General features: G+C 44.7%; 1 pseudogene; it reads left to right on the top strand.

The window, feature by feature from the left end:
- Window positions 1-684: 684 nt before the first annotated feature.
- LOC102132021 (protein SET-like) lies at window positions 685-7,975 on the top strand (annotated as a pseudogene).
- Window positions 7,976-12,722: the final 4,747 nt, after the last annotated feature.

The following is a 12,722-nucleotide window of genomic DNA, read 5'->3' as shown; positions in this document are numbered from 1 at the left end:
ACTCTCTTCACTAACCAGGCTTCCTTCATACACCCCACTGACACCCTTTGGGCTGTGCTTTCTTTAAATGTAATGTGTGTTACACCTGAGAGCTTGTGAAAATGCAGATTTCTAGGTCTCACTTGGAGCGTACTGAATCAACATTCTGGGAGCAGGACACAAGCGTCTGATACAAAAGGTTTTTTACCCATATCTATTCCAGGCGCAGTCCCAGCATTTTGGGAGGCTAAGGCAGGAAGATCGCTTGAGTCCAGGAGTTTGAAACCAGCCTGGACAACATAGTAAGATCCTGTCTCTATGAAAAAAAGTTTTAAAACATTAGCCAGGCATGGTGGTGGGCACCTGTTGTCCCAGCTACTGAGGACGCTGAGGCAGGAGGATTGCTTGACACTGGGAGGCAAGGCTACAGTGAACCATGATTGTGCCACCGCACTCCAGCTTGGGTGACAGAGTGAGGCCCTGTCTCAAAAATAAATAAATAAACAAAAAACTATATCTAACAAACACCTCCCCAGAAGCTGACTGCACATTCCTGGACTCCACCTCAGAACTTCAGAATTAAAATCTGTTGGTAGAGATGAAACTATTTTTTTAAAAAGCTTTCAGAAGATACTGATACTAAGGCTTATTTCTTTTTAGTCTTTTCTTTCAAGGCAGTTTCCTCTATTTTAATAACAAGGGAGAATGCAAGATATTACTCCTTTTAGCATACATTACTCAACCTACTTTGACCACTTGTACGGGATAAAGGTATCAGACCAGAGGGTGAGGGTAAGGGACTGATGAGCAAACAGAAAAGTAGAAAGAAATTTGGAATCTCTGAGATACTACCCATTTGAGTTGAGTTCTGCATTCATAAAATATTAGAGGCAGGAGAGGAATTTAGTCCAACTCCTCCGTTTTCCAGTTTGGGGATCTAGGAAGTTCATCAGGTTTTAACTAGAGGCATGTGGCCTAACCCTTGCAACCCCATTCCTACCCTTCTAGCCCAAGTGCCTAGAAATGCAGATAATGCTGGTGGGTTGCTCATTCCAGGGCCTGGTCTGCAGTTATGCCAGGATTGACTTATTCTATTTTTTCTGCTGTCTGTGTACAAAAGGACCCAGGACCAGGCACTCTGCTTTTGGTTCTAGAGGGCTATTTATTGGGAGTGGGGTGCTGCCTCATAATGCTGGTCACGTAATATGTAAGTTTAGATAATAAGGAGCCTCCAAACTCCATTAATAAGTCCTTTCTTCCTTCTCTAAGCACCCTCTCTTTTAATTGCTGAGTGCCCCATACCCCTAAATTCTTCCCCAAGCGTCCAGTGCATCTAACTGTGGGACCCAGAGGCTTGCCTTCTAAGGACAACAGTCCATCCTCTAAACTAATAATAACAATTCCTCACACATATAATTTAGTTTGCAAAGAACTTTCATACGTGCTTCTAATTTTGAGCTTCATATCAATCAACAGTAAATTAGAACAGGTATCAGACTCAATTTTCAGATTGGCAAACTACAGATATTAAATTATTTGCCCGAGGTAACATGACTGGGAAGTGCAGAATTTGGCCTTACACCTGTCCCGTGACTCAAAGACAGACAAAGACAAGCCAGAACAAGCCTCTTTTGATCAGACCCTCGTAACATTTTGTTCTGTCCCCATTCCTTTTCAAAATAGACCTATCATGTGTTCCCTTCCTTCTTAATAAGCCATCATATCAGATGATATAATAACTATTCCTTAAGGTTTTTTTGTTTTGTTTTGTTTTGTTTTTTTGAGATGAAGTTTTGCTCTTGTCGCTCAGGCTAGAGTGCAGGGGTGCGGTCTTGGCTCACTGCAACCTCTGCCTCCCGGGTTCAAATGATTCTGCCTCAGCCTCCTGAGTAGCTGGGATTACAGGCGCCTGCCACCACACCCAGCTAATTTTTTGTATTTTTAGTAGAGATGGGTTTCGCCATGTTGGCCATGCTGGTCTTGAACTCCTGACCTCAGGTGATCTGCCCACCTCAGCCTCCCAAAGTGTTGGGTTTACAGGCATGAGCCACCACACCCAGCCTCCTTAAGAATTTATAATAATTGATAATGGTAATATTGTATTTTTTCTGGGATGTTTGCATTGTAACTAAAGATTCTTTGTGTCACAGGCTAAAGGGCATTTATCTGGGGACATCCTAAATCACTCCTTTTTTTTTTTGAGATGGAGTTTCGCTCTTGTTACCCAGGCTGGAGTGCAGTGGCATGATCTCAGCTCACTACAACCTCTGCTTGTCAGGTTCAAGCAACTCTCCTGCCTCAGCCTCCCAAGTAGCTGGGATTACAGGCGTGTGCCACCATGCCTGGCTAATTTTGTATTTTTAGTAGAGATGGGGTTTCACCATGTTAATCAGGCTGGCTGGTCTCGAACTCCTGACCTTGGGTGATCCGCCCGCCTCAGCCTCCCAAAGTGCTGGGATTATAGGCCTGAGCCACCGCACCTAGCCAATCACTCCTTATAGGTAGTCATCTGGGGATTAAACCAGTCCTCATCCCACTTTTCAAGTGTTTAGGATCAAATTGCCCCCTGCCTTAGAAGCAAAATGTGGACACACTGATGTGTTAGGAATGTAAAATGTTTCAGAAGAATATGCAAGGCAGGAGAATATTAATGTTGTTTTCATTTGACTATTCATATTCAACCAGTGAGGAACTCCTCTTAACAAGAATCTTATAGGACAGGTCTGGTGTTGACAAAATCTCTCACTTTTTTTTTTTTAACTAAAAATATCCTTATTTCTCCTTCATGTTTGAAGGCTGTTTTTGCTGTATATAATATTCTAGATTGGAAGTTTTTTTTCCTTCAGCACTTTGTCACCCCGGTCTCTCCTGGCCTGTAAAGTTTCTGCTGAGAAGTCTGCGACCGGCCATATTGGAGCTCCTTTATGATGTTACTAACATGTCCTTCTTTTCTCTTGCTGCTTTTAGGATCCTTTTTTAGACTTGACCTTTGAGAGTTTGATTATTATATGCCTTGAGGTAGTCTTATTAAGGCTGAGTTGGCTTGGTGTTTTATGACCTTCTTATACCTGAATATTCATATCTTTCTCTAGTTTTAGAAAGTTCTCTGTTACTATTTCTTTAAATAAACTTTTTACATTGATCTCTCCCTCTACATTCTTTTAAAGACCTGTAACTTCAACTTGCCCTTCTGAGGCTATTTTCTAGTTCTTGTAGGCATGCTTTCTTTTTTATTCTTTTTTTCCTTTTACTCCTCGGACTGGGTATTTCCTTTTTTATTTTTTATTTATTTATTATTTTTTTTGAGACAGAGTTTCACTCTTGTCGCCCAGGTTGGAGTGCAGTGGCATGATCTCGGCTCACTGCAACCTCCCCCTCCTGGCTTCAAGCAGTTCTCCTGCCTCAGCCTCCTGGGTAGCTGGGACTGCAGGCGCCCGCCACCACGCCTGCCTAATTTTTTGTATTATTTAGTACAGATTGGGTTTCACCGTGTTAGCCAGGATGGTCTCCATCTCCTGACCTCGTGATCTGCCCGTCTCGGCCTCCCAAAGTGCTGGGATTACAGGCCTCAGCCACTGTACCCGGCCGGAACACACACAATTTTTAGAGCAGTGAACTATTCTATATGATACTATAATGGTGGATACATGTCATTATACATTTGTCCAAAATTATAGATGTAGAACAATCACCAAGAGGGAACTCTAAAGCAAACTAGAGATTTGGGGTGATAATGATATGTCAGTGAAGGTTAATCAGTTGTAACAGGTGGACCATTCTGGTGGGGGATGTTCATAGTGGAGGTGAGGGAACTATGCATGTCTTGGGGGGCACAGGGAGTATATGGGAAATCTCTGTACCTTCTGCTCAATTTTGCTATGAACCTGAAACTGCTTTAAAATATAAGATGTAAGAAAAAAATAAGTAAACCACCCAGATAGCTCAGTTGGTAGAGCATCGGACTTAATCTGAGGGTCCGGGGTTCATGTCCGTGTTCCTTAATCTTTTTTAAAACTTTTTAATTAAATTAAACACAAAAAAGAAAAGGAAATTTATTGGATGGAAAATCAAGAGTAGGTGTGGCTTAACATTTGATTGATCCAATGGCTAAATGATGACACCAGGAACCTCTTCTTTCTGTCTTCTCTGCCATTAATAGCATCATAAGGTGGCTGTCAGCTAATTGTGGCCTCATCCTTTTTTGCTCATATTGAGTAGGAGGGAAAAGATTCAGATTTCTAAGAAAGGTCTAAGTCACATATTTTCTCCTGTCATGGAATGTTGAAATTGGCTTAAACCAAATGGAGATTGCCACCATTGCCCCTGGGATCAGGGTGGAGTTAGCATCCCCCGGAACCCACAGCTGCAGGGGGAGGGGCAATAAAATCAGGAATTCTCCTAAAAGAGAGAAGTGTAATATATGCTGAGCAGGTACCTGACAATATGAGTATGGCGGAGGAACTTCTCATGATGGTACTGATGGCTTTTTGAAATCCAGGGCAAGAAAAGACATTTTAAAATTTAGAGAAATAGGCCAGGCTCAGTGGCTCATGCCTGTAATCCCAGCACCTTGGGAAGCTGAAGCAGGTGGATCACTTGAGGCCAGGAGTTCCAGACCAACCTGGCCAATGTGGCAAAACCCCGTCTCTACTAAAAATGCAAAAAGTAGCCGGGTGTGGTGGCCCATGCCTGTAGTCCCAGCAATGTCCCGGGAGGCTAAGGCAAGAAGATTGCTTGAACCCAGGTGGCAGAGGTGGCAGTGAACCAAGATGGTGTCACTACACTCCAGCTAGGGTGACAGAGCAAGATTCTGTCTCCAAAAAAAAAAAAAAAAAAAGTGGATGTTGCCAAAAGGGGAGGGGGGGAGCAAGAAATCTTTGTCAAAATATATCCTATTTTTGATAAATCTCCAAACAAGTGTGCAAATACTCCTGTCAGTAGGCTCAATCAACAGTCTCTCTTGACACCCTGAAGCTAATGCAGAGAAAAAATGCCCAAGAATAACTGGCAGCTGATCTATTTGTTTTTGTTTACACCAGGCAGAGAACCATCTAATTTTTCTATATTAGGGAGGAAATTGAGTAAACTCAATATGCTTGGTAATATCACCGTAAAACTAAGAAAAAAATTGAAACAAATAATTGAACACTCATGGACTTCAGTATGGAACTAAAAAACAAAATGTTTTGCCAGGCATGGTGGCTCACACTTGTAATCCCAGCACTTTGGGAGACCCAGGTGGGAAGACTGCTTGAGGCCAGAAGTTTGAAACCAGCCTGGGCAACAGAGCAAGATTCCATCTCTAAAAAAAAAATTAGGCAGGTGTAGTAGTGCATACCTGCGATCTCAGCTATTCAGGGAGGCTGGGATGGGAAGATGGCTTGAGCCCAGAAGTTTGAGGCTGCAATGGAGCTATGATCACACCAATGCACTGCAGCTCTGGGCATCAGAGCAAGACTCTGTCCCTAAAACAATTTTTTTTTTTTTTTTTTTTTTTTTTGAGACAGCATCTCACTGTGTCGCCCAGGTTGGAGTGCAGTGGTGCAACTTGGGTCACTGCAACCTCCACCTCCTGTGTTGAAGCAATTCTTGTTTCTCAGCCTCTCAAGTAGCTGGGACTACAGGTGCCCGCCACCACTCCCAGCTAATTTTTTGTATTTTTAGTATACCTGATCCGCCTGCCTCGGCCTCCCAAAGTGCTGGGATTACAGGCATGAACCACTGAGCCTGACCTCTAAAAAAATTCTTTTTTTTTTTTTTTTTTTTTTTTGAGACGGAGTCTCACGCTGTTGCCCAGGCTGGAGTGCAGTGGCGCGATCTCGGCTCACTGAAAGCTCCGCCTCCCGGGTTCCCGCCATTCTCCTGCCTCAGCCTCCTGAGTAGCTGGGACTACAGGCGCCCGCCACCGCGCCCGGCTAATTTTTTGTATTTTTAGTAGAGACAGGGTTTCACTGTGGTCTCGATCTCCTGACCTTGTGATCCGCCCGCCTCGGCCTCCCAAAGTGCTGGGATTACAGGCTTGAGCCACCGCGCCCGGCCAAAAAAAATTCTTTTTTTTTTTTCTTTTTGAGATGGAGTTTCACTCTTGTTGCCCAGGCTGGAGTGCAATGGCGCGATCTCGGCTCACCACAACTTCTGCCTCCGGGGTTCAAGTGATTCTCCTGCCTCAGCCTTCCTGAGTAGCTGGGATTACAGGCATGCACCACCATGCCCAGCTAATTTTGTATGTTTAGTAGAGACAGGGTTTCTCCATGTTGGTCAGGCTGGTCTCCAACTCCCGACCTCAGGTGATCCAACTGCCTCGGCCTCCCAAAGTGCTGGAATTACAGGTGTGAGCCACTGCGTCCAGCCTAAAAAAATTATTTTAAGTAAAAATAAAAAATAAATGTTTTCCGTGAGAAAAGAAGAAATCACACTGGTTTGGCAGTTTAAATGTTTTTTGTTTGTTTTTTTTTTTTCCTTGAGATAGTCTCATTGTATCACCCAGGCTGGAGTGCAGTTGTGCCATCTCAGCTCACTGCAACCTCCGCCTCCCAGGTTCAAGCAATTCTCCTGTCTCAGCCTCCCAAGTAGCTAGGATTACAGACACCTGCCACCACATCCGCCTAATTTTTGTATTTTTAGTAGAGGCAGGGTTTCACCACGTCAGCCAGGCTGGTTTCAAACTCCTGACCTCAAGTGATCCACCTCTCTCGGCCTCCCAAACATTATAATAAAAATAATCTTTTTACTATAGATAAAGACTTTGGGCTGGGTGCGGTGGCTCACACCTATAATCCCAGTACTTTGGGACTCAGAGGCAGGCAGATTGCTTGAGGTCAGGAGTTTCAGACCAGCCTGGCCAACGTGGTGAAATCCCATCTCTACTAAAAATACAAAAATTAGCCAGGCGTGGTGGTGGTCGCCTGTGATCCCAGCTGCCAAGACCGCCGCCTGCTCTGGGACTGGAGTAGACATCAGCCTCTGCAGGCTTGTCGAAGAAGGGAGAAAAAGAACAGCAAGAGCAATTGAACACATTGGTGAAGTATAAAATGAAATAGACAGACTTAATGAACAAGCCAGTGAGGAGATTTTGAAAGTAGAACAGAAATATAACAAACTCCACCAACCATTTTTTCAGAAGAGGTCAGAATTGATCGCCAAAATCCCAGATTTTTGGGTGACAACATTTGTCAACCATTCACAAGTGTCTGCAGTGCTTGGGGAGGAAGACAAAGAGGCACTGCATTATTTGACCAGAGTTGAAGTGACAGAATTTGAAGATATTAAATCAGGTTACAGAATAGATTTTTATTTTGATGAAAATCTTTACTTTGAAAATAAAGTTCTCTCCAAAGAATTTCATCTGAATGAGAGTGGTGGTCCATCTTCAAAGTCCACTGAAATCAAATGGAAATCTGGAAAGGATTTGACTAAACATTCAAGTCAAACACAGAATAAAGCCAGCAGGAAGAGGCAGCATGAGGAACCAGAGAGCTTCTTTACTTGGTTTACTGACCATTCTGATGCAGGTGCTGATGAGTTAGGAGAGGTCATCAAAGATGATATTTGGCCAAACCCATTACAGTACTACTTGGTTCCTGATATGGATGATGAAGAAGGAGAAGGAGAAGATGATGATGATGATGAAGAGGAGGAAGGATTAGAAGATATTGATGAGGAAGGGGATGAGGATGAAGGTGAAGAAGATGAAGATGATGAAGGAGAGGAAGGAGAGGAAGATGAAGGAGAAGATGACTAATAGAACACTGATGGATTCCAACCTTCCTTTTTTTAAATTTTCTCCAGTCCCTGGGAGCAAGTTGCAGTCTTTTTTTTTTTTTTTTTTTTTTTTTGTCTCTTGTGCTCAGTCGCCCTGTTCTTGAGGTCTCTTTTCTGTACTCTATGGTTCCCAACTTATTTGGGGGGAAATACCTTGAGCAGAATACAATGGGAAAAGAGTCTCTACCTCTTTCTGTTCGAAGTTCATTTTTATCCCTTCCTGTCTGAACAAAAACTGTATGGAATCAACACCACGAGCTCTGTGGGAAGAAGGAAAACCCTGCTCCCTTCGCTCTGCTGGAGGGTGCTGGGCCCCTGTGTAGCAGTGCGTAGAATTCTAGCTTGTTTCCTCCTTTCTCTGTATGTTGGGCTCAGAGAGTACACTGTGTCTCGATATGAATGTGGACAGTTAGCATTTACCAACATGTATGTGTCTACTTTCTCTTGTTTAAAAGAGGAAAAAAAAAAAACGTTAAAAAACGGGGTTATAGAAGGTCAGCAAAGGGTGGATTTGAGATGTTTGGGTGGGTTAAGTGGGCATTTTGACAATATGGCTTCTCCTTTGGCATGTTTAATTGTGATATTTGACAGACATCCTTGCAGTTTAAGATGATACTTTTAAAATAAATTATCTCCTAATGATGACTTGAGCCCTGCCACTCAATGAGAGAATAGCAGAACCTGTAGGATCTTATTTGAAATTGACATTCTCTATTGTAATTTTGTTCCTGTTTATTTTTGAAGTTTTTGTTTCACTGGAAAGATTATGCTCAGTTTTAAATGTTAAAAGTGTACAAGTTGGCCGGGCGTGGTGGCTCAAGCCTGTAATCCCAGCACTTTAGGAGGCCGAGACGGGCGGATCACTAGGTCAGGAGATTGAGACCATCCTGGCTAACATGGTGAAACCCCGTCTCTACTAAAAAATACAAAAAACTAGCCGGGAGTGGTGGCGGGCGCGTGCAGTCCCAGCTACTTGGGAGGCTGAGGCAGGAGAATGGTGTAAACCCGGGAGGCGGAGCTTGCAGTGAGCTGAGATCCGGCCACTGCACTCCAGCCTGGGTGACAGAACCAGACTCCGTCTCAAAAAAAAAAAAAAAAAAAAAAGTGTATAAGTTGCTTTGTTACAATAAAACTAAATATGTACACATAGGGGGAAAAAAAAAGTTGTTTGTCAGAGGCCAGTCATGGTGGCTCACACCTGTAATCCCAGCACTTTAGGAAGCTGAGGTGGGATCACTTGAGCCCAGGAGTTCAAGACTAGCCTGGGTAACATAGGGAGACCCCATATCAACAAAAAATACACACACACACACACACACACACACACACACATTAGGTGGGCATGGTGGTACATCCGTGGTCCCAGTTCCTAGGGAGGCTGAGGTGAGAGGATTGCCTGAGCCCAGGAGTTCAAGGCTGCAGTAAACCGTGATTGTGCCACTCCACTCCTGGGCAGCCTGGGCAACAGTGAGAGCCTGTCGAAAAAAACAAAAACAAAAACAAAAAACCAGCCAGCACAGTGGCTCATGCCTATAATTCCAGCACTTCGGGAAGCCAAGGCAGGGGATCATGAGGTCAGGAGATAGAGACCATCCTGGCTAACACGGTGAAACACCGTCTCTATTAAAAATACAAAAAATTAGCCAGGCATGGTGGCGGGCGCCTGTAGTCCCAGCTACTCGGGAGGCTGAGGCAGGAGAATGGCATGAATCCAGGAGGCAGAGGTTGCAGTGACCTGAGATCATGCCACTGCACTCCAGCCTGGGGAACCGAGGGGAGACTCCATCTAAAAAAAAAAAAAAAGTTGTTTGTCAGGAATGATCATTAGTTTACAGATATAACATCATTTAGTGATTGGCTATATACTGTTTAACTCTAGGGTGTATGGCATTTCTTTCTTTTCTTGAGAGGGAATCTCACTCTGTCGCCCAGGCTGAAATGCAGTGGTGCGATCTCAGCTCACTGCAACTTCAGCCTCCCAGGTTCAAGCAATTCTCATGCCTCAGCCTCCCAAGTGGCTGGGACTACAGGCATGCACTACTACGCCCAGCTAACTTTTTTTTCTTTTTTTCTTCAAGATGGAGTCTTTCTCTGTCGCCCAGGCTGGAGTGCAGTGGTGCGGTGTTGGTGTGGTCTTGGCTCACTGCAACTTCTGCCTTCCAGGTTCAAGCTATTCTCCTGCCTCAGCCTCCCAAGTGACTGGGATTACAGGTGCACGCCACCACACCCTGCTAATTTTTGTTTGTTTGTTTGTTTGTTTTTTAGATGGAGTTTTGCTCTGTCGCCCAGGCTGGAGTGCAGTGGTGTGATCTCGGCTCACTGCAACCTCCACCTCTCGCGTTCAAGCCGTTCTACTGCCTCAGCCTCCCAAGTAGCTGGGACTACAGGCGAGGGCCACTACATCTGGCTAATTTTTGTATTTTTAGTAGAGACCAGGTTTCACCACATTGGCTAGGCTGTTCTCAAACTCCTGACCTCGTGATCCACCCGCCTCAGCCTCCCAAAGTGCTGGGATTACAGGCGTGAGCCACCGCGCTTGACCTTTTTTTTTTTTTTTTTTGTATTTTTAGTAGAGATGGGGTATTACCATGTTGGCCGGGCTGGTCTCAAACTCCTGACCTCATGATCCGAACTCCTGACCTTCAGCCTCCCAAAGTGCTGGGATTACAGGCGTGAGCCACCGCACCCAGCTTAGTTTTTGTATTTTTAGTAGAGATGGGGTTTCACCATATTGCCAAACTGGTCTTGAACTCCTGACCTTGTGATCTGCCCACCTCAGCCTCCCAAAGTGCAGGATTACAGGTGTAAGCCACCATGCCCGGCCTGCGTATATGACATTTCATGCCTCTTTGGCATTGCTTAATCTAGAGCCCACATTGCAAGCGGTTTCAAGAGATAATTAGTTCAACTAGGAGTGAGATGTGACAGCTATCATATTTTAAATGCTTCTCTGGGCCTCATAATTTAAAGGGGCTTGCATTTCTCAGATAAAATGGCTTTTTTTTTTTCCTTGCTCATGACTATAGTTAATAGTGTATTGTATACTTGAAATTTCCTAAGACAGTAGATCTTAAGTATTGCTATGGTCTAAATGCTGGTGTCCCCTACCCAGCCAAAATTCAAATGTTAGAACCCATCAAAGGGCAAAATTGCAATTAATTTAGTTCAAAATCTCAATTGAAAAAAAAAATTCTTAATTGGCTTTATTGCGATTCTAAGATCAGGCAACACTTTATTCCATAAAACAGAGTAAGTTTCAGATAAGCTGAGCAGCAGTTGGCTTTTATAGACAGAGAAGAGCTGAAGACAGCAGAAGCAAAGAACAAAGAGCTTCCTGGTCATTTCAAAACTATTTTTCTTGTAAGGTGGGCATCAAGGAGACAGAACAACAGAAAAGTAACTGATTAGTTACTTCAGGCTAATTTTGTTTTACTTTTTCATTATTGTTATTTTTTATTTTTAATAGAGACAGGGTCTCACTGTATATAGCTCAGGCTGGTCTGGAACTCCTGGGCTCAACAATCGGCCTCCCAAAGTGCTAGGATTACAGGTGTGAGCCACCGCGCAGGACAAGGCCTTTTTTTTTTTTTTTTTTTTTTTTTTTGAGCTGGAGTCTCACTCTGTTGCCCAGGCTGGAGTGCAGCAGCACTATCTCAGTTCACTTCAACCACTGCTTCTCTGGTTCAAGCGGTTCTCCTGCCTCTGTCTCCTGAGTAGCTGAGATTACAGGACCCCACCACCATGCCTGGCTAATTTTTTTTTATTTTTCATAGAAACAGGGTTTCACCATATTGGGCAGGCTGGTCTCCAACTCCTGGTCTCTAGTGATCCGCCTGCCTTGGGCTCCCAAAGTGCCAGTATTACATGCGTGAGCCACCATGTCCAGCTGGCTAATTCTTTTGTGTAAGGATTAAAGCAGTGGGGAACCTCATTGTCATGACAATTGAAGATCAAAACTGGCATGTTTGGGAAATGGGCTGTTATTTCTCTCCTGATTTCTCAAAAGACCAGGTAACACTTCAGTTTAGGTTGGGTGAAACTTTAGCATGGGTGACGCCAATTTGGTTTTTAGTCTTGTCTGTTGGGGCCTAGTGCTAGAGCCTAGTCCAAAACAATGGCCTTAGGGGCGCATGCCTGTAATCCCAGCTACTGGGGAGGCTGAGGCACAGGAATTGCTTGAACCTGGGAGGCGGAGGCTGCAGTGTGCCAAGATTGCGCTGCTGCACTCCAGCCTGGGGGACAGAGCAAGACTCTATCTCAAAAAAAAAAAAAAAAAAGAGCAAAACAGCGGTCTCCTATACTTTTTTTTTTCATTCGCTTCCCAGTGTATCCTCCACAGCAATAATTTTTATTTAACAAACCTAATACCCAATGTGATAGTACTATTTTATTTTTATTTTTTTGGAGGTCTAGTCCCACCAGTTGCCCAGGCTGGAGTGCAGTGGCGCGAGCCCGGCTCACTGGACCTCGGCCTCCTGGTTTCCAAGTGATTCTCCTGCCTCAGCCTCCCCCGAAGCTGGGATTACAGGTGAGCACTACCAAGCCCGGTTAATTATCTTTTGGATTTTTAGTAGAGACAGTGTCTCACCATATTGCCCAGGCTGGTCTTGAACTCCTGAGCCCAGATAATCTGCCCACCTCAGCCTCCCAAAGTGCTGAGATGACAGGTGTGAGCCACCATGCCTAACCTCAATGTGATAGGTGGGGACTTGGCACCTGGGGGAGAACAAGGGGAGGCACAGGACCCCAGAAAGTGTCCTGAGCAGGAGGCTTGTGTCCTTGGGGGCGGGGCGCTGACCTGTCCTTGCCCTGACCTGGGCCTGTCCTGCTGGGCCAGGCAGAGGCTATGGCAAATGAGCGAGTCAAGGTGGCCAGGCCATGAGCCAGAAACAGTGGGAGTCAGGAATGCCGGAAAGTGTGTGCCCGGGTGGGGAAACCCTCGATAGGGCCCATGCGGGATGGAAGGGAGCTGGTGGGGGAGC

This window comes from Macaca fascicularis, chromosome 7 (genome assembly GCF_037993035.2).
Source record: "Macaca fascicularis isolate 582-1 chromosome 7, T2T-MFA8v1.1".
NCBI lineage: Eukaryota > Metazoa > Chordata > Mammalia > Primates > Cercopithecidae > Macaca > Macaca fascicularis.
The sequence above is the reverse complement of the archived record's forward strand: the minus strand, read 5'-3'. Positions and strand labels throughout refer to the sequence as shown.